Source organism: Neofelis nebulosa, chromosome 7 (genome assembly GCF_028018385.1).
Source record: "Neofelis nebulosa isolate mNeoNeb1 chromosome 7, mNeoNeb1.pri, whole genome shotgun sequence".
NCBI classification, from domain to species: Eukaryota; Metazoa; Chordata; class Mammalia; order Carnivora; family Felidae; genus Neofelis; species Neofelis nebulosa.
This window is the reverse complement of record NC_080788.1, coordinates 145,128,064-145,146,478: the sequence shown is the minus strand read 5'-3', so window position 1 is coordinate 145,146,478 and position 18,415 is coordinate 145,128,064. Positions and strand designations below refer to the sequence as shown.

Genomic DNA, 18,415 nt, shown 5'->3' with positions numbered 1-18,415 from the left:
GTCCCTCCCCCTGCTTACACTCTCTCAAAATAAACATTTAAAAAAAATAATTTTAGGGGTGCCTGGGTGGCTCAGTCAGTTAAGCATCCGACTTCGGCTTAGGTCATGATATCGCCATCTGTGAGTTCGAGCCCTGCGTCGGGCTCTGTGCTGACCGCTCAGAGCCTGGAGCCTGTTTCAGATTCTGTGTCTCCCTCTCTCTCTGACGCTCCCCGCATTCATGCTGTGTGTCTCTCTGTCTCAAAAATAAATAAATGTTAAAAAAAATCTTTAATAAAAATAAAATAAATTAATTAAAAAGTAATTTTAGATCATAATAAGAACTATGAAGGTAATAACAAATTCTGAACATTCTGCTATATTCTAATAATCCTATAAGTTTGGAAAACAGATTCAAGACAGGTATTTATGATCCATGTAGTAGATCAGATTCAAGAACACTAGAACATGATTGATCAGATGTCTACACTGTCCACACGGACATAGATCAAGGCTATCGTTAGAAAAATGTCCATCAATATCCTGAAGCTTACCAAGTTATATCCATTAAGTTAAATAAGTACAGCATTCTGTGTGTCAAACATCCCTCAATAAAGTAGTTTAAATGTATATATCCTGAAACAGCTATTTAATAACAATGCAGATTCACAGTATATATTCTACCAAAAATGTTAAAACAGATTCCATTGAGCTAGGAAGCATGTTCAATCTTTATATGACATTGGTAATAGAGGAGCATTAGATTTTGCCTTTGTACATCCAGAAAATATTTTAATCTGAATAATCTTTAGGAGTCCCCCAGGAATCTTATAATTATCCAGTTATCTCTATAGCTCTATGTGCCTTAAACCCAGAAAAAACCCTGCAAGTAGGCATTAATAGTATTCCAGAATGGATGCATAACTGGGAAGTAAGAGCTAAGTATGGTTATGCTGAATCTTTTTTTTTTTTTTAATTTTTAATTTTAAGTAGGCTCCACACCCAATGTGGGACTTGAACTCGTGACCCTGAGATGAAGAGTTACATGCTCTATCGACTGAGCCAACCAGGTGCCCCTGGTTACGTTGAGTCTTATACCGACTTGATGAACCATTACTGGGAGTAGGTGAATTATCAGTCCCCATAATAGTCCCCAATCCCTTTGCCATGGCCTCCGGGTCGTCAGGTCTTTCTCTACCCCTTCATTTCACACTTGGCCATGTGACTTGCTTTAGTCAATGTGAGTAAACATGATAGGAGCAGGGGCTTGAAATGTGCTTGTGAATGGGCATTTGGGTTTGCTCTCTTACACTCCAATAATCTGCCATGATTGGCAGAGGCAGAGCTTCCCTCTGACTTCAGCCCAGGTCCCAGAATGTGACTCCTGGAACAGAGCTGTTCCATAGACCTGCAGCCTGAGGCCAAGCCACCCCAGCTAAGTCTCATATGCATGGGCAAGAAATAAATGCTTATTGTATACCTCTGAGCTTCTGTGGTTTGTTACTCAGCATTATTGTATCGATAGCTGACTAATACATATTCCAAATTAATCTTTCCTATGATCTTACTGATACATGGCACAGAGCTGAAAAAGGAGGTTGTATTTTGGTCTCTAATAGTGTCACGGGTTGGGTTCTCCAGGAAGCAGATGCTGAGATGGAGTTAGGACTACAAAAGGTTTATTGAAGAATAACACCTGTGAAGGTGAGTGCCATCAGATGGCAGTGTAGACCTGGTAGAGTCCCAGCCAGCCCGGTAGGGAGCTCTAGAGCAGATTCCTTGACGGAGGGGTCCTGCGTCCGGTGGAAATGGCTAGACCCTTGTACTGCTGTCTGGCTGAGTCATTGACTAGGGACTGCCCATAAAGAGAGTGCCCTTAGCTACCATGTCTGGCCAATCATTGGCTGGGAGATGCCCCAGAAATCGTATGACCTCTGTTTAAAAGCTGAGATGGAGCTTGTCAGCTTAACCCCACTCCGTGCATCTGGGCAGCTGGTCCTTTCTAGAAGGGGATCTGAGCAGGCCATCTCCATGTTGCCACAAACAGCTTTAAGGTAGTACATGTATCAAAAGATAAGGAAAGGCATAGGAAGCTAATGAGCTGTTTGACAGCCTAGAAGTGTTTGTGTCACCTATGATCCGGTCGTGCTACCAGTTCCTTCAGACGGAAAACAGTACAGGACTCTTGGTGCTCTCTCCAAGTCCTTCTGCCCCAGTCCTTTGCGTCTCCATAAATGGCAGCACCAGCACTCCCATAGCTGCTCAAGTGAAAATCCTAGCTGTAAGGGCTCGGTCGGTTAGGCGTCTGACTCTTCATTTTGGCTCGAGTCACCATCTCACAGTCTGTGAGATCGAGCCCCACATCCGGCTCTGTGCTAATAGCCTGCTTGGGATTCTCTCTCTCTCTCTCTCTCTCTCTCTCTCTCTCTCTCTCTCTCTCAATCTCTCTGCCCCTACCCCATGCCCTCTCTCGCTCTCTCTCTCTCTTTCCAAAAAACAAATAACCTAGGTGTAAAGAAGAGCTTTTGGAAACAAAAAAGTATAATTGCTAACTTTAAAAATATGATCCTTATTGTAAAAGGCCGTAATGAAAGATTATGGTGAAGTTACCACATTCACCAGAAGGCTGCTGCTGGCTTTCATGTACATTTTGTTGAATGTACCAACTTGTTCTTTATGTCTTCTTCTGCCTTTTTGTTTCCTGTATGGCAGTGTCCTAATTCTCATAATCTTTATCTCTATGATTTTAAGTTTCATCATGTACTTTCCTTGGCTGTCATAACTTTTTCCTTATCTTCGCGATTTTTACCGTAAGAATTTTTTGTGTCCACTGTGATACAGTGATCATTGTACTTTATATTTATAATTATATTGTAATGTTCTTAACTTTCTGTTCATCTTTTTTTCACTCCATGTGTTTTGCTTCCCGTAGCTTACCTTCTTATCATATTTGAATTTCAGTGTGATAAATAATTTGAAAAGAATAGAGGCGTCTGGATGGCTCAGTCAAGTGTCTGACTCTTGATTTCAGCTCAGGTGATGAATTCAAGCCCCATATCAGACTCTGTGCTGACAGTGCGGGGCCTGCTTGGAATTCTCTCTCTCTCAAAATGAGTAAATAAGCTTAAAAAAATTATTTGGAGGGGCGCCTGGGTGGCTCAGTTGGTTGAGCGTCCAACTTCAGCTCAGGTCATGACCTCACAGTCTGAGTTTGAGCCCCACGTCGGGCTCTGTGCTGACAGCTCGGAGCCTGGAGCCTGTTTCAGATCCTGTGTCTCCCTCTCTCTGCCCCTCCCCTGCTCATGCTCTGTCTCTCCCTGTCTCAAAAATAAGTAAATAATTAAAAAATAATCTGGAAAGAATATACAAAATTGATCTGAAACTAAGACATACAAATAACGATTCAAATGTGTTTCAACCACTGTGCTATATTGCACCACATTATTGTTATCAAACTGTTCTTATAATTCATACTTTGACATACTAATGAAAATGTGTGGGAGGTTTGTCACAGAGCACTTGTTTCTGAGGTTGTTTTGCTGCCTCTGGGACAGTTTAGCAGGCCAGAATTCATCAGACTAAGGTGCATCGGGCACCCAGGCTTGCATTCCAATAGACTGCGATGTATAGAACGCAAGACTTGGCACACGGATGTACTTGGCTACCTGCGGTATTGCTGCCGGTTTGTGCAGAGGACACAGGAATTGTGATCAAATCTATTTTATGTAATTCCAAGCAGAAAAAATTGTGTGATGTGTTTATAGTTACATTCACAGTGTTACTGAGTATATTCCTAACAAAAGGGATTTTTTTTTTATTAGAGAGAGAGGGCGAGTGGGAGCAGGGGAGGGGAAGAGAGAGTGGGAGAGAGAGGGTGAGTGGGAGCGGGGGGGGGGAGGCAGAGAGAGAGAGGGAGAGAGGGAATCCCAAGCAGACTCCACGCTCAGCTTAGAGCCCAACGCGGGGCTCAATCCCACACCCCTGGGATCATGACTTGAGCTGAAATCAAGAGTTGGACGCTGAACCGACTGAGCCCCCCAGGCCCCCCGAAAGAAGAGATCTTCCGTTCTGATTAGGCCTTGGTAGAAACCGAATCCTCCACTTACATTCTCACACCATGGCAACTGGGAGAATTTTCCACCAGCTACCTCCTGGCTTCATGCATTTCAAACCTGCTCCCCCCCACATCTCACACATGTCTGTCACCAGGCGCACTAGGACCCGTTCACTTCCCCTTGAAACCTCTGCCCCCACCCTTGACCACCCAGAGAAGCCACCGAGTCTTGTCAGCAGCTGCCCACCACACCTAAACTAAGTGTAGCCATCTGATAGGAGTGGAAATGGAGCAGAGACAGACGGGGGTGTTGGCCATTTGCAGTGAAATAGCTTAATGCTTCAAAATTTACAAAACCAGGAGCATATTGCTAGAACCTTCCAAGGGGCCCGGGCCAGTGAGGGACCCTCTGTGGCAGTCCTTCCCTTCTTAGTGCCCCCCCCCCGCCCAGGGCCGTGACACCAGCTGCTCTCCAGAACGCACCAGCCCCCTGTTCTGCTCCCAATCACGAACTCACTCCCACATCTGGCTCCCAGGACTTCCCTCTGAACCACCTTCCCTGCTTTCCACTCTGTCATGTCCTTTTTCCCGCAAGTACTTCTGCGTCCTTCCCCAGACAGCCCTCGTGCCTGTCCGTCGCCCCTATCGGGCCTCCAGGATCCAAGCCCGCGACACAGCGGTGGTGGCAAACCCACCACCCATCATTTTTGTTACCATTGCATTATTTTGAGTCAGATTTGCCTCTTTTTAACGTGTCACCGTGTTCTCCCTGTTTCAGATGAGAACCCTTCAGTCTGTGCCCACCTGTCTCATCAGCCCCCCTGGGCTCAGCCTCCCAGATTCACCTACAGCCGCCTCTGTCGGTGCCGCTCCAAGTGCCGGTGTGCGAGGACGCGCGTCGGCACCAGAACGGGAGTTCTGTCCATCACGGCGCACACTGAGGTCAGCCGACCGCCCTGCTGGCCAGCTTCACCAGCGAGGAAGCGCCACGTCCTGGGGCGAGGAGTCGGGTGGCAGTCCGTGAATTGACAGCCCACAGGTCATGCTTCAAGGGGGACACTGTCTCTGACGAGATGACTCGGGGTTTTAGGAGGTTTGTAAACAGTCTCTCGTGTCCCTGCCTGAGTTCAGAACTACTTGAGAGACGTAGGAGCGGGACAGGTGGAGATAAAGCTATCAGCTTTCATACTGAAAAGCTGACTAGAAAGGAGGGCTGTGCATCTGTGGCCAAAGGGACTGTGAGTTCATCTCACCCGCCCTGAAGCAGGCCCCTCCCGAGGGCAGGATGCTGGCTCTGCAGGTGGGCAAGCAGAAGAGCCTCCCAGACACCACCAGTCATTTCCTCTGGGAAAGGAGGAAAGGGAGCAAGGTGGGATAAGAGACTAGAAGTGGACACAAGCCCGCAACCTGGATTCCATGCCTTTAAAGGGTCTGTGAAGTCCCTGAGATTGAATGGTGTGTGTGCGTGTGTGTGTGTGTGTGTGTGTGTGTGTGGTATTTCTCTTTAAAAAAATTTTTTTAATGTTTATTTATTTTAGAGAGGTTGAGACAGAGTGTGAGCAGGAGAGGGCCAGAGAGAGGGAGACACAGAATCGGAAGCAGGCTCCAGGCTCCGAGCCGTCAGCACAGAGCCCAATGCGGGGCTCGAACCCACGAACCGCGAGATCATGACCTGAGCCGCAGTCGGACGCTTAACCGACTGAGCCACCCAGGCGCCCCATATGTGGCATTTTTCTAGAAAGCCTGTAGTAGATGTTGTAGGTCCTTGGCCAGATAGATCCCTGTAACCCACCCCCAAGGGCTGCTGTGAGTGTTCCTATCTCCCCACTCCTTCGCTGAATCCTCCTTACCCTAAAGGGAGTTCCTGGCCTGAGAGACGACACCTGCCCCCCACCAGGGGAAATTGACGGACTTGGAGGTACAGAGGCCACCTCTTGCCTCCAGATGGGAACAGCTGTAGTGCAGTTGTAGTGTCGTGCAGGGCATCTCAGAGGTCAGGAGGAAGCTATTCTCCAGCTGAGGCCACTTCTTGCTGACCTTTTGTCCCCTGCCAAGCCTGCTTTCCTCACGCCCCTTCTTGGGGCACTCCCTCCATACATTACTTGTACAAGAACCCTTGTCTCAGCCTCAGCTTCCAGGAACTTGGCATGATGCAGAGTTCATGAGCTCTCATCAGATCCTGAAAGCGGTTTATGATCCTGCAGTGGGTCGAATGGCGGCCCTGTGACATCTGTGTCACCTTATTTGGGAACAGGGTCTTTGCAGATGTAATTAAGGATCTTGAGATGAGATCATCCCAGATTAGCCAGGTGGACCCTACATCCAATGACAAGCGTCCTTAAAGAGACAGGCAGAGGAGAGAGACACACAGGAGGAGGCTACACACGGATGGAGGGAGGCCGTAGCAAGAGACCGTAGCCGTGTAGCCACAAAGCTGAGGAAAACCTGGAGCAGGAGCAGCTGGAAAAGGCCACCAAGGATCCTCCCTTAGCCTGAGTCCGGCCTCCAGCACTGTGAGAGAATGCATGTCCTGTTTTAAGCCCCCCAGTTTGTGATAATTCGTTTCAGCAGCCACAGGAAATCAATGCTTCCGAAAGGTTAAGCGTTCCGTATAGTTGTGGAAATGCCAGAAGTCCTTCCGCGTGGAAAGACGACAGTGTGGCGTGGGGGTGCTGGTTGTTACCCTGCCCCCCACCCGCATCGGTCGCCTCCAGGGTCCCCATCCCCAGGCCCTCTGGAAGGACCGAGCTTGTCGGGAGCCTGAACGTTGCTGAGGTGAAGGGGAGGGTGTCTGGCTTCTCGCATCACCCCCTAAGCCGTGGATCTGCCCCTTTGTTCTTCTTGCTCTAAGAGTAACTGTGAAGGCCTTTTTTTTGTTTCCCTTGGGATTTCCAGCAAACCAGAGCATAGTCTTCCTGACAGTGTTTTTCAGGATCGTGTCGTTTTCCAGGATTCATCTCTGATTATGCTTCCTTTCCTCTATATTTTGTTCATCCTCTCAAAAAAATTAGCTCAACAGGGAGCTCATGCCGGCGACTGGACTCCTCTATTACTTCTCTCTTTTTATCTCCATCATGATTATTCATGATGGTATAATCAGGATTTCTTTTTAAAGAAGCTCCTCACTTGATATTAGCTGACAGAACGAAAGGTTCTTGATTAAATGGTGGCTCTTTTCTGCCCACTGAAAGTCAAAAGCTAATGAAATACTTTGATCAAAATGAATTTTGATATCCATTCTATGAGAATAGCAAAAAAAAAACTTCCAGGAGCAATTGAATGGCTGCATGGACCGGTGTTTTCAGAGGTCAAGAACCATCGGTCCGGAGGTCTGTTTCTTTTTTTTTTTTTTTTTTTTTTTTTTAATTTATTTTTGGGACAGAGAGAGACAGAGCATGAACAGGGGAGGGGCAGAGAGAGGGAGACACAGAATCGGAAACAGGCTCCAGGCTCCGAGCCATCAGCCCAGAGCCTGACGTGGGGCTCGAACTCACAGACCGCGAGATCGTGACCTGGCTGAAGTCGGACGCTTAACCGACTGTGCCACCCAGGCGCCCCCGGAGGTCTGTTTCTAAACAGGGAGCTGGAGAAGGTGAATCTCACGCCCGTGCGGTGGGGTGTAAATGACTCGTGCCAGGCACCTGGTTCACGGGCGTCTCCCCTTCTCCACCTGGACCCTTGCACCAGCTTTCTAATTGTCTCCCTGCGCCCGGGTTTGCAGTCCTCACATCCCAGGTCCACCATCCTGCAAAGATCCACTACAACACTGATACCCAGATCCCCTTCCCTGCCCCCCCCCCCCCCCCCCGCTGTCTCCTGTAGGACAGAGGCCACACTCCCCAAGGGCAGGCCCAGGCCTTCCGGACGGACCCTGCCTCCTGCACAGGCCGCCTTCCCGCACAGCGCGCTGCTCCCGCCCCACGCTCCTCACCTTTATACCTCTGCACGCGTAGGGCCCCCGTCTGCATGCCCTGCCTCTGCCCCTACCAGATGGCCCTGACGACTCCGCTCAGGTGTCGTTGTCATTGGAAAGTCTTCTGGCCCTCACTGTGCTCCCATAACACCCTGAGCCTATTTTTATCATAGCACTTACGTCAGAGTTTACAGTTCCCTATTCTTGGGTCTGTCTCCCCAGCAGTGAGGTCCCAGGACAGGAAGTGGGTCTGACGGATCTTGGAGTCCCCAGACCTAGATCGGTGTGCGTCAAATGAAGGTTGCATGAAATCTCTTGCCTCGTAGAAGGAATATCAGGCATTCGCAATCCCTATTGTCCGTTCTTTCATCTACCCTGTAAATTATTTTGGAAAGTTTGAAATACTTTCTTATGTTTGTTTTTATCCAGAATAAAAAGAAACTGGAAATTTTATAATTAAAAAAATCTGCTATTTTTTCATTATTTTTGTACATCCGCTAAGTTCTAAAAATTCTTTGAGGCAAATCATAATAGAAAAGCATTTAAGACACACCCCCACCAGAGACAGACTTGCACTTCTGCCTTGTCTCCTGGGACCAGGTCACGTGGCACCCTGCCGGCTTGGAGGCTGGAAAAGCAAGTAGTACAGTGTGTGTTCAGCTTCCCAGCGGTTCAGAGAGAGGCTGTTGGAAATGACTGAACAACCGAGAGTGTCTGCCACTGAATGTCAATAGCATTTAAGAGTCATTAATCAGATTCCTTTCTTATTCAACCCAGGAATCCTGCCTCACTAGCAAATAAGGTTCGTCTATTCAGGTTGTAAGGCACTCTGAGCCCCTCTTAAGAAAATCATTCTGAGGGGCGCCTGGGTGGCGCAGTCGGTTAAGCGTCCGACTTCAGCCAGGTCACGATCTCGCGGTCCGTGAGTTCGAGCCCCGCGTCGGGCTCTGGGCTGATGGCTCGGAGTCTGGAGCCTGTTTCCGATTCTGTGTCTCCCTCTCTCTCTGCCCCTCCCCCGTTCATGCTCTGTCTCTCTGTCCCAAAAATAAATAAAAAAAAAAAAAAAAAAAAAAAGTTGAAAAAAAAAAATTAAAAAAAAAAAAGAAAATCATTCTGAGGTCCTCCCCACACCCACCCACCAGACAGCAAACGCCTGGGAGCCCTGGTGCACCATTCAGAGCTCCTTTGGTTGCCAGAAACAGGAACACGCGCACACACACACACACACACACACACACACTCATCATAAACGAAACGGGTTAGTGCCTCCCCCGCCCGAGCCACGGGAGATGTGGGGGCAGGGGGGCTTCCCTGCCTGCATCTTCGAAAGCTTCTCACCAGCCATCTCTTCTCTCCACCTCTCCCCGGGGGCTTCAGTATAACCTTGAAGATGAAAAGGAGCACATGTGCTCTCTCCCACCAATTCCAGCCAGAAGAGGCGCAGCGAAGGGCTCTGATGGGTCCGATTGCAGTCTGATCCTTTCCTGAACCGGTCGCCACAGCCAGGGGACGGGTGCCCACCCTGTGGGAGGGTGAGGTGCTAAGATGGGTCGCCCCGCCGGAGTCACAGGCTAGGATGGGTGAGGAGTGCCCCGTGAGACCAAAGAACAAAGAGCAGGGAGGAACAGGCACTGGGCACACGGCGGCCGTCCACCCCGCCGGCCGGTGACCGGGGCCTCCGGGCCGCTCGGCAGAAACTCGGCCTGCTCGGGGCGGGAGGGCCCCCCCTGCTTATACTGGCTTGTTCACGAGAACGGTTTTCTTCCTGATGAGAAGGGCAGCCCCTCCCGAGAGGCTCTTTGTAACGGTGCCGCTTCTGAGACGAAACCAGGCGGCACTTTCACACTGCCCCTGAGGACTGACTGCGTACCAGGCACTGTCCGTACTTCATCGACCTTCATCCCCAGAACACTCGCAGGAAGTAGGTACAATTACCCCCATTCGACTGATGAGAAACCCTCACAAGGCAAGTGTGTGGCGGAGCCAGAATGCGAGCCGGGTTGGTTGATGCCGGGCCCCTCGGTACCGAGTAGAGCTCGTGATCTCCGGGGACTGACCCGCGCAGGCACTCGGCTCCCTGAAGTCTGCGCGCGGCACAGCTATGTCACCTGCGCGGGGATCACGCCCACCCTGTGTGCGGACGCCCTGGGCATCGTCAGCTGCGCCCTCGTGTGATTCCAAGAGCAGAGAGCCTTGGGTTTCGGACCGCTTGGCCCCTAAAATCCAGTGTGCGCCCCCACCCCATCCAGAGTTCACAGAAGCACCGACACCCATTCCAGGCTGGCGGAGAATCTGTTGCATTCGGCTACAAAGAGGCGGCCTGTATGGCCCCGGTGAGGTGCCTTCCTGAGGGACTTTCCAGGGGGATTGCCCGGAGCCACCAACTTGAGAACCCAGCCGGAACCTTACACCCTTCGGTGCAGCTTGCCTACATCATCAGAACAGCTGTGATGGAGCCCGGGAAAATAAACACGTCCTGGTTTTGGCTGCTGACCTTCTAGCCCGGACCGAGAGCCAGCGCCCACCCCACAGCACAAGTGCCACCTTCCTCAGTCCCTCGGGAGGCAGGTATGTGCCAGACAGCATCCGTGAAGTCACCCAGCTCCTTGATCGTGACAGTCTGCCTTTCAGACCCACGCTTGGGTTCCCAAGGTGGCTTTCCAAGTAGGAAGAGACATACCGTGTATTTCAGTCCACTTGATGGTTACAGGGAAAGTCTATGGAAGCCAGAGTGTGCCCTGCTGGGCCAGGTCCACGTTCATCCAGTGCCCCCTACAGGGCCTGGCACGCAGCAGGTGCTCAGTACAGGTGTTAGATCTATCTCTGCCTAATGGTGGGGGGTAGTCTCCTGCCACAAAGCCTCTCTCCCCCCCTTCCTTCCAGCCAGTGTTTTTTGCTCCGTCGCCAGCTTGAGTCCGGATGACTCGGTGGCCACGATCCCAAGGCAGGCCTCCAGTTGTTTTGGCTTGAGCTCTTTTCCTACTATGCCTAGAGAAATCCCGGCACCACCATCGCCGGGGTTGGCCTTACCTTTACCAGCAGATTGTTCCATGGCTCTGTGGGGTTTGTGTTGCCATCAGGGCTCTTGTTCACTGGCGCCCAGAGAAAGTCCTGACTCTTCCTCGGGCGTTGGGCGTGTGTTTCAGGATCCACCACTCATCTCCCTGCTGTCGGTTCCTTCAGGTCCCTGGGCGCCACCCGCCGCGTCCTCAGGCTTCAGCTGGAGCTAAGGCAGAGGGACAGAGTTCTACGAGATCAGCCATTCCTGTCGTTGACATTGTTTTATATTGTTAATGGTCCATGGACCAAGGCTTGAAATTGTTTACATTGTTTTATATTGTTAGTGGTGCACGGACAAAGGCTTAAAATTAACTATTCTAAACTTTTCTACCTAAGGGCGCTTGGGTGGCTCAGTCAGTTGAGCCTCCAACTTTTGATTTCCTCACAGGTCATGATTCCAGAGTCCTGGATGGAGCCCTATGTCAGCTGCATGCTAAGCCTAGAGCCTGCTTAAGATATTCTCTCTCTCTCTCTCTCTCTCTCTCTGTCTCTCTCTCAGCACCTAGGTGGCTCAATTGGTTAAGCATCCAACTCTTTTTTTTTTTTTTAATGTTTTATGTATTATTGAGAGAGCCAGAGAGGGGCTGAGAGAGAGACAGGGACAGAGGACTGGAGGTGGGCTCTACACTGACAGCAGAGAGCCCTATGCGGGGCTCCAATTCACAAACCGAACCATAAGATCGTGACCTGAGCTGAAGTCAGACGCTTAACCTGCTGAGCCACCCAGGCACCCTAAGCGTCCAACTCTTTTTTTTTTTTTTTTTTTTTTAATTTATTTTTGGGACAGAGAGAGACAGAGCATGAACGGGGGAGGGGCAGAGAGAGAGGGAGACACAGAATCGGAAACAGGCTCCAGGCTCCGAGCCATCAGCCCAGAGCCTGACGCGGGGCTCGAACTCACAGACTGCGAGATCGTGACCTGGCTGAAGTCGGACGCTTAACCGACTGCGCCACCCAGGCGCCCCTCTAAGCGTCCAACTCTTGATTTCAGCCCAGGTCATGATCTCACAGTTGGTGAATTTGAACCCTGCATCGGGCTCTGGGCTGACAGCTCAGAGCCTGCTTGGGATTCTCTCTCTCTCCCTTCCTCTCTGCCCCTTCCCTGATTGCTCCCTCCCCGCGCCTCAAAATAAATAAATAAACATAAAAAAAAAAAAAGATTCTCTCTCTGCCCCTTCCCTGCTCACATTTGCACACTGTCACTCTAAAATAAACATTTCTACCTAAGTTAACCAGCCATCCAGCCCACCTGGTGAGGGCCACAGAGTGGCAGAACAGTGACCTTCTTGTTCTTCCCCTTGTCTGCCCAGTCTTCTTTCATTGCAGCAGTGGCTCCTCGGGTCCCACTCCAGGCCCCAGCAATGCCCAAGAGGGTACCAGGTCCCTGCCTGGAGAGCACATGACATAATCATGGTACAGGGCTACCACACATGCAGGGAAAAAGTGCTATGGGAAGAAAGGGCAGAAAAACAATACCATTCCCACGGCTCCCAGAGCCACACCTTGAGCACCTGCTCACAGAAAGAACACAGCTGGGAGGCGGCATGCGGGGGTCTTGGGAGTTGGTAGAGGCAGCAGATGAGCAGGGAAATGGAGGTAGGGCCCCAGGAAGGCGGTGCCGAAGACTTTGGACTTGATCCGAAAGTCAAAATGAGCCACAGAAGGAGCTGAGCCACAGAGGGACTGTCACATTTGGTGCCCAGGGATGTCCCTTTTGCCTCTGGTTAGACACAGTGGGTGTCCTCTGCTCCTTCGGGAGCCCCTCATAGATGGCGGGAAAGATTCTACACGTGTGGGGGCGCCTGGGTGGCTCAGTCGGTTGAGCATCCGACTTCAGCTCAGGTCACGATCTCCCGGTTTTGTGGGGTCGAGCCCCGCATCAGGCTCTGCACCGACAGTGCAGAACCTGCTTGGGATTCTCTCTCTCTCTCTCTCTGCTCCTCCCCCACTCGCTCTCTCAAATAAATAAAGTTAAAAATTAAAGATGATACATGTGTGTGTCATGCAGAAAAAAGGAGTGTGACAAGAAAGCAGCAGGAGGGGGCAGTGACCCCAGTGTTGGGTGGTCTTGGAAGCAGAGGGACAGGCAGAGACTGATCTTCCCTTGGTCATCAGGGCGTTCACAGCTGCCAGCCAGGGCCATGCCCAGGGCTCAGAACTAGAACAAGAGAAGAAGACACTAAAATACCAACTGGAAAGTTCTCATGGTTTGTGGGTGAGGACCCAGCGGTTTCTGGGGGACCCCCCCCCCAATGTCAGGGTCTATAGGTCTTTGAAAGTAGTCCATTTATCTAGAGGGGAACTTCATGGGTCAGGAAACTGAGGCCCATAGAAATTAATCTCCCCAAGACCCCGGAGCCTGACAACAGAGCAGGGATTCAGATCTGTGCCCATAAAGACAACAAGGTACCATTTGACAGCCACCAGACTGGCAAAAAAAATGTTCAAATGGCACACCAGGTGATCGTGACAGTGGGTTGAGAGAGACTCATTTTCTGCTGGGAGTGTCAATTGATAACATCATTTTGATTTTTTTTTTTCAACGTTTTTTATTTTTATTTTTGGGACAGAGAGAGACAGAGCATGAACGGGGGAGGGGCAGAGAGAGAGGGAGACACAGAATCGGAAACAGGCTCCAGGCTCCGAGCCATCAGCCCAGAGCCTGACGCGGGGCTCGAACTCACGGACCGGGCCGCGAGATCGTGACCTGGCTGAAGTCGGACGCTTAACCGACTGCGCCACCCAGGCGCCCCGATAACATCATTTTGAAAGCAATTTGGCTGTATCTGCTAAAATCGATACATTTAATACCCAGCGAAACCAGAAAACATTTCTAGAATATCCATAGCAGCACTGTTTACAATAGCAGAAGTCTGGAAACAACCCAGATGTCTACCAACAGAACAGACGTACAAATTGTCGTGGAGCCCTGTGGTAGAATACTTTGCAGCAGGAGAAAGGAGCGGTGCACAAGTCAACATCGTGCCGAGAAAAAGAAGTCACAGAATACATGTGCTAACCAGGTCTTTACTTAAATTCAAACATCCATCACTTAAGGACACCCATATGTATGTGGTGAAACAGTTCAACATTATCGATAATGTCTATATCTTAGGCAGGGTGGCCAACACGGCTGCTCATGCGGTCCCTCTTTATCATTGACACATATGATCTGAATCCGGAGAGAACTCGCCGTGAGCCTGGCTCCCCTCACTGTGCCATCCTTACTCAACAAGGACATAATTGGGACGTTCACGTTCACCAACGATTCTCTTTTAAAGGGGGATTTTTATTTATTTTTTTAATTTGTAATGTTTATTTTTGAGAAAGAGAGAGCGTGAGTGGGGGAGGGGCAGAGAGAGGGGGAGACACAGAATCTGAAGCAGGTTCCAGGCTCGGAGCTGTCGGCACAGAGTCCGATGCGGGGTTTGAACCCACAGACTGTGAGATCATGACCTGGGCCGAAGTCGGACGCTCAACCGACTGAGCCACCCAGGCGCCCCAACGTTTATTTATCTTGGGGAGAGACGGACAGAGCATGAGCAGGGGAGGGGCAGAGAGAGAGAGAGAGAGAGAGAGAATCCCAAGCAGGCTCTGCACTGTCGGTGCAGAGCCCGATGCGGGGCTCGACCCCACAAAACCGGGAGCACAGAAACCAAAGCAGGCTCCAGGCTCTGAGCTTTCGGCACAGAGCCCGATGTGGGGCTTGAACTCACAACCCTGAGACCAAGAGTCACCGTGCTCCACCGACTGAGCCAGCCAGGTGCCCCCATCCTGCCTTTCTAAATGACAGGCAGAGTTGCTGAAGGGGTTCTGAGTTTGTAGGCAGCATATCATCTGTAGTTGTAGTGCTGCTCAGAGGAATTGTGAAGCAGCTTATAAATTTAGATCGTTCTCATTATGTAGCCAGTAGCAGCTCGAACACTGAACTTTGCTTTATGATTTGCCACCACACATTCGCTGAGACACAGTGAAGTAAAACATGTATATGCTTGTCTGCCCTAACTTTGGAGAAGGTACGAGGGGCTGCAATGTGTAAAGTTTCCAGTAACTCGTTCATTGTGCACTTCTAGTGAATAATGCACTTGGACCCCAGTCCATCTGTCCTCCAGTGAAAGAATTTAAAACCACATTAAAACAAGTGGTACCTGGTTCAACTGTCCCATCCCTACCCCCATTTTTCCAGACGAGGAAACTGAGGCTTCAAGAGGAGGACACTTGGGGTGCCTGGGTGGCTCGGTTGAGCATCCAACTCTTGATTTCGGCTCAGGTCATGATCCCAGGGTCGTGGCATCAACCCCCAAGTTGGGCTCTGCGCTGAGCATGGACCCTGCTTAAGATTCTCTCTCTCGCTCCCTCTGCCCCTCCCCCACTCACACTCTCTAATAAAAATAAAAAATTAGGAGCGCCTGGCTGGCTCAGTCGATTGAGCCACCAACTTCAGGTGAGGTCACAATCTCGCAATTCTTGAGTTTGAGCCCTGCATTGGGCTCGCTGCTCTCAGTGCGGGGCCTGCTTCGGAGATCTGCTGCCCCACTCTCTCTCTGTTCCTCTCCTGCTCACACTCTCAAAAGTAAATAAACCTCTAGAAAAATATATAAAAATTAAAATTAAAAAACAAAGAGGAGAGACGCCCCCAAATCAGGAGGAACAGAAGGACAAAGGAGCAGACACCTCTCCCGTGGGGTTCATAAAGGAGTGGGCTTCTCCAGGCAGGTGAATGGGAAGATCAAAGGGCCAAGGATGCTAGGGGGCAGGGAGCCACTTGATTGCAGCAGTTGGGGGTGAGGGGCAAAGCAGCAGGACCAGCTCTTGGAAGGCCTGATAAGCCCAGTTCAGGACCCTATAAGGGAGTCAGCGCTGAAAATGACAACCCCGTTTGTGGCAACGTGGGCAGACCAAGGTGCTCGCCACCTGGTCGGCTGGCCACATGGGCAGGATCCTTACAGGCAGATGACCCCTGCCTCACTGCAGACAGAAAGGAACTGTCAGCCAGGGATGTCATACCTGCTCATTCCCCCAGCCCCAATTTCGGTTTCTGAGCCCACCCCACCCCACCCCACCCCACCGGGGGGTATCAGAATCAACAGCCCCTCTGGGACCTGCCAGGGCCAGCTGGACCTGTCCTTCCACGGGCTGAACTAGAGGCTGCATCCGGTGGGTCTCACCTCTGCCCTTGTGATAGAAGGGAGCAGGGGCTAGCTCCCTGTTAGCCCAAGAGAGATCCACCCAAGGGAGGTCAAGGAGAGGAGCAGGGAAGGCCGGACACAATAACTCTCCATATTGGCACTCATACTTTGCCTTTAAAGTCCTTTAAAGGGCCAGCCTTTCTTCGTGTGTGAGGTTTTAGTAGCGAAATACATGCAATTATTTTTTTTCATTTCAGAAAATTGCCTCCTGTTTTCTTATAGACAGCTTCTTCCCTGCTCACTGAAAGACTGGAAGCTTTCCCGTGAACTTTTCAGGGTGAGACATTAATGATGGTGATCCCGACTGGATCTCACATAATTCTCTCTTTCTTAATTATCTTGTTCGCGAGAAATAAAGAAACAAGAAATCCCTGAAAACGGAAGTCATTTCCAATTAGACCCCAAACAACCCATCAACTGGCCGGTAGATGGCGCCAAAGTGTAGTCACTGCCTTTGGGCCCAAGGGCTCTAACCTGGTGCCTTCAAACACGGACTCCTAGCCTTTCCTTTCCAAACCCGGAAAGCTGCCTGCCCTCTCCGTAGCCCTGTCGGCGGGGGGACGGGGGGGGGGGGGGGCGGGTAATGAGGTGAGGAAGACAAAGTCTCATTTTAATTCAGCCCCATGGGAAGGGGAGGAGGTTTCTAGAGTGAATTTGGCCTGAAGGAGGGGATTTCCCAGCTGAGCTTGGTAGACACGTGCGTGTCCTGTGTCTACCTGGAGAAGAGAAGGGTCTGACAAGGAGAGCTGCTCTGAGGTTCCAGGCATGTTTGGGGGATGACAGAGGGTGGGCAGAGGAGCGTCTGCGAAAGAAGATCGGGGCCAGACCACCAAGTCCTTGCATTGCTGCAATACTCTCTTTGGTGAAGGTGTTTCACCTGAGGGCGATCATTTCGCCTAAGGGGGTCATTCCGGCTGCCTGTGGAGGCTGAGAGAATGGAGGAGGGCGGCTGGAACAGAACCAGAAAACAATGCAGCAGCATATTCTTGCCCCTCCCCGCCTTCCTCTGCACCTGCTTCTCGGCTATAATCGTCCTCAATTCCGGGCCACCTGGTCAGGCTGACAGTGCTGCCTCCCCCTGGAGATGGTCTATGGGGGGAGGGGGGTCCTGCAGCCAGCATTCCAGGCCCCAGAGCACCAAGGTCGGGTGCGGAGATGGGGAGGATGTGGGTCTCAGGCAGAGCGGCCAGGGGCCTGGAGGCGGCATGGGCTGGACAGCCCGGGGCACAGGTCTTGAACGCCTGTGCAGGGGCTGGCTTGGTGCCCCGGGACCCCTGGACATTTCTGCCCTGGGAGGTGGGCAGATGACAACAGGAATGTGGAACAGGTGAATCCAGCAAGAGCCAGCTAAGGGGGCCAGGGCTTGGAGGCTGAGGGACTGGGGCGGGGTGGGACCCCGAGCATGGACGGAAAGGGCATTTTAAAGGAAAAATCCAGCCCACTTGGCAGCTGTCAGAAGGTGGGGGCCGAGGGATGAGTCAAAGCTGACTCACAGGGTTTGAAGGTGAGTCAAGGGAAAGTGACGGTGCTTCCAGGAAGTTCGAGACCACGCCCATTCTTTGGGGCCTGAAGCACTGGCCCAGACGGTCCCACTTACGATTTGCATGTTTACAGTCTGTCCCTCCCCCACTAGAATGTAAGCTGAAGGCTCGGCCTGAGACTCTTTGCCTGGGGGGTTGGGGGGGCTCATAGGAGAGGGACTGGGAGGCCTGGGGGGGCTGGTAGGGGGTCACACCGCACCCCCACCAACAGAGGCAGCCTCCCCCTGTCGCTCCAAGTTCCCAGCTCTTCACTACACTGAGACCACCTCCTGGGAAAGGCCTGTACCTTCCAAGCAGATCCAGCGGCCCTCCTTCCCATCCACCCCTCCTGCCACATTCCTGTTCACCCCCCCAGTCCCGTTCGCTGGATGCCCATCCCCTCGGATGCCCCACAGACGGTTCAGCCCAACATGGTGACACCAAACAGGCCACCTGCTGCTGTGGCCACTCCAGTGTCCCCCACGCGGGATCCCTCATGTGGGGTCCCGTAGGCTCCTTCACCTCCCCTGGACTGTTCTCTCGCAAGCCTGCCCGTGCCCACCCACCAGCTCGGGGGCTTCCGGCCCTACTCAGCTCTCCCTGGGCCTGACGGGCCCCTGGGACAGTCGGGCCACGTTTCGAGTCCCCTGGCACAGTGCCCTGCGGGATCTGGCACCCACCTCTTGCTTCGGCTGCGACA

The 18,415-nt window shown here is 51.5% G+C and overlaps 1 long non-coding RNA gene across 2 annotated transcripts in view; it reads left to right on the top strand.

Moving 5' to 3' along the window:
- LOC131517760 (uncharacterized) overlaps positions 1 to 8,411 on the top strand; it is a 29,142-nt gene extending 20,731 nt beyond the window's left edge. Inside the window, exons 2-4 of one of the 2 annotated variants that reach the window (XR_009264813.1) lie at positions 4,812 to 4,975; positions 5,572 to 7,362; positions 7,597 to 8,411. This is a non-coding gene — a long non-coding RNA (uncharacterized LOC131517760). Of the gene's footprint in view, positions 1 to 4,811; positions 7,363 to 7,596 lie in introns of both variants that reach the window. The other variant, XR_009264812.1, reaches the window with a different exon arrangement.
- Positions 8,412 to 18,415: the final 10,004 nt, after the last annotated feature.